Source organism: Vanellus vanellus (genome assembly GCF_965231255.1).
Source record: "Vanellus vanellus genome assembly, chromosome: Z".
Lineage (NCBI taxonomy): Eukaryota > Metazoa > Chordata > Aves > Charadriiformes > Charadriidae > Vanellus > Vanellus vanellus.
The window spans coordinates 78,927,214-78,930,718 of NC_138908.1; the positions used below are offsets into that span (position 1 = coordinate 78,927,214).

The window sequence follows — 3,505 nt, forward strand, 5'->3', positions numbered from 1 at the left end:
TTCATTCACCTATCCTATACCTGAGATTTCCTTGGTTTTCCCTTTGAACTTTCAGGTACCTTTGTTTCAGCTTACACTTACGCAGAGTGTCTGATCTTAGTAGAAGCAACTTCTTCCCTTGTTCCAAAGTACACTCACAGGGAAAGAAAGAGAACTATCAAACTTGCAGGCCAGCAGCCAGTGAGACAAGAAAAGTGTAATCACTTTCAGTTTTGTTTCTGAGACTAAAACCACAAGCTCGCAAAAGCTAAGTTTAAAGACCACATGTTTTCTCTTACCCTCATCCTTAGAATTACGGTTTTGCCTAAAAGGTTTAGGTCATCAGATTGCAACCATGATCTAAAGCATCACTGCCACTTTTAAATCACAGTTCTGCATGTACAGAAAACTGAAGTCATTAAGCGGCAGTACTACCATGGTACTGCAACCTAACACCATCCTGCACATGGCCTTGAATAAATCAGTCCGACTCTGCTATGCTGCTACCAGGTACCATCTCAGCCCCATTCCCTTCCCCATGGCTGGTTCAGTGCTACACAAAGCTCTATTATGTATGGAGAAAAGGAGAGAAGGTGGTGAGAACAGTTTGTTCCTTCTCCCCTGAAAAATGCTGTTGCAAAGCAGAGATGCCAGGTATGCAGGGTCAGCCCTAGGAAGCCAGCAGTTGCAGGACTGCTGGTGCAGAGGCAGAAAGTCACACGAACTGAGGATTATAAGGGAAAGAAAGCAAAGAAGAGGTCTGGCTAATTGCAGTACCACCTCTTCCTCTCTTTGCTTAACAATCTGGATCACCGTTGGAGGAAGATTCCCCTCACCAACGTCCCACAAAAGCCTCTTAACCCCATAACAGGCTGTGAGATGCAGTATGCCTTCTATCAGTAACACAGCCACTTTAGTTACATCATCAGTCACAACTCAGTTGTTACTTAATTTGGCAATAGTCACTTGTCATTTAGGAATACCTACCTCAAAGTGCTTAAATTTGACATGAATACATTTTTACTGAGTCCAGGATGGCAGCTGTATTAGTTGCACAGCCAAGTGCCAGAGCCCATCTGCTTATCTCTAAAGAGACAGCATCAACATCATAAGATTTCTGCAAGACTATTATTTTTTATTTAACTTGTTTGGAATTTTAAAATGATGTGGTGAATAAAAACACTTGATAAGGTGATTACTCATTTCCATCTATTATAATTTTTTTCACTAATTAAAAAACTAAAGCAATGTTAACTTTGCCCTTAAAATGACAGATTTTTGAGCTAAGAAAACTCAAGACCACAGTTCTCAAATTTTACTAAATAGCTTCATTAAAGTGTTATATGTTTTACTTCTAGTAAGTACTGAGCTAAACAAAACAGAAAGCATTATTAGCAACTTAGAAACTACAAAACTGAAGTATTCTTACACCAGCGTATATTTCCACGGTACACCTACATCTCAAATGCAGATAAAGATACGACTCTCTTCCCCATTCAAAAGCAGAACAGCTAAATGGAAAAGATCCAGAAAATAGATAATACGCTTAAACAGGAATGTGGAGGACTACGACCCATGAAGTAAACTAGACTTTGGCTCTTCAGCCTACACGAAAACGCAACCAAAGAGTGAATACAGCAGAAATCTAAAATCACAAGTAGCATAGGGAAGATGAGTACTACAGTTTTCACAACACAAGAGTCAGAAATTAACAAATTACATGAAGGCAGGCCTGACAAAAAACACACGCGCACCCTCCCAAGCAAAAGCAGACGTTTCGGTTCTTCATAGAAAATTTAGTTACCGTGGGGAGAAACTTAGTTCCAAATATCACGGACGCTAACCGGTTACTCAGATTTCAACGGCGATTAGCTCTTAGAAGACAAGTTCATCAAGGGTTGTTAAGCAGAAAAGTATTCCCTTGACTCAGGCAGTCCCCGAAACTGCCGGAAAGCAGCAGCGTGTAGGGACAGGAACGTCACCCGACCTCCCTCTGCTCCACGGGCCCAGCCCCAGACAGATCGACAGGACTCCGTCCCTCGGAGTGGATTCTGCCGGTTACCACCTCCGTTAAACGGTACCCTCATCCTGCAGACCCTCCAGCCCTCCGCCCCCGGGGGAGCCCAGCGGCACTCCACATCTGCTGAATCACCGCGGGGGCGCGGAAGGCCGAAGAGAAGCGGCGGCGAAGCTTGCAGCCGGCGGCGGGGCGGAGAGCCCGGGGAGTGGCCGGCTGCGCCCCCCTGCCCAGGCCCCACTAAGAGAGGGAACAGCTCCCACACCCCCACCCACTCCCGGCCCGCTCCTTACCTGCGCGGCGCCTGGCGGCCCCCGGCTCTAACCGTCCCCGCGGTCGCTGCCCGCTTCCCACCGCCCTACCCTAGGAAACCCGCGCCGCCTCGCCACCTCCAGCCCGGCCGCCGGGCGACGCCATCTTGTCTACCTGCTGCCCCCCACACACCCCTCTTCCGCCTACGCACTCTCCGGCGACGCGCTGGCGTCACGCCGCCAGGTCACCTGCCCCGAGCCGGCCCAATCGGGAGGTGCTAGCGGTGACGTCACCTCGGCGGTGAGAGGGGCGGGGCGATGGCGCGGGGAGCCCCGCCTCTTCCCGCTGTGGGCGGGGTCCAGGCGGCGGTGGGCGGGGCCTGTGCGTGTCCCCATCCCTGTCCCCAGTCCCGGGGGTTCCTCCAGCACCTCTGGCCCCTCCCCCAGCGGCGCACAGCCACAGGCGTCCCCGGGGGCCGGAGGAGGGTGGTGAGCCGGCCCCTGAGGGGGCATTTCACACCCCCTCTCCATGCCTCAGCCCCTTCCCGCAGCGGCCATGGCCGCCCCGATGGCTGTCCTCGTCCATTAGAGGGGACATTCCCACCTGGGCTCACCACACCACAGTGCTTTTTTCCCCCCTCAAAGAGGATGCTTTGGCAGTGGGTTTTCAGCCTTTTCAGAGGGTACTGGCCCCAAATGGAGGGGGTTTGTGCAAAGTGGGGGTGGCAGTTGTGCGTGCCCTGGGGAGGATGTGGAGAATCACAATGGGAAACCGCTGGGCTGGAATTGTCCCGTGGGCTTTTTGTCTTCCGGGAAAGCCTGTGAGGGTCCATCACGGTTGTTTTTTAGGTTGAGGTTGGTTTTTCTTCCAGTTTGGCTTTTCACAGCAACATTGTCTTTGAAGTTTGTTAGATGAAAGCACACACACGCACACACACGAAAAGGGCCTAAAAGAAATGCCTTCTGCGCCAGGGAAGCGGCGCCATTGCTGACTCCACCTGACGCCAGGCCCCAGAGGGTGCCCAGCAGCCGGGAGCTGCCTTTCTTGGCAGCCAGCCTGCACGTGCCGCCCGTCTCTCCTTTCACCGCCTCTTTTTCCTTTCCTCTGCGACTCCACTTGCCGAACGGCGGCGGCCGGGTTTGGGTAAGCCTCGATTTTTGCCTTTTTAAGCTCAGAAAAGGGCGCCCGCGAGCCGTGCGCGGGCAGCCCGCCCCGCCGCCAGGGGGCGCCCCTTCGGCAACGGCAAAAGGGGGCGGG

The 3,505-nt window shown here is 52.2% G+C and overlaps 1 protein-coding gene across 1 annotated transcript in view; it reads right to left on the minus strand.

The window, feature by feature from the left end:
• The window catches only part of UBAP1 (ubiquitin associated protein 1), a 40,606-nt gene extending 38,291 nt beyond the window's left edge, over nt 1-2,315 (minus strand). The window contains exon 1 of the mRNA XM_082497494.1: nt 2,290-2,315. The gene's annotated coding sequence lies outside the window, so the exon portion shown is untranslated. The remainder of the gene's footprint in view (nt 1-2,289) is intronic.
• Between the last annotated feature and the right edge of the window lie 1,190 nt (nt 2,316-3,505).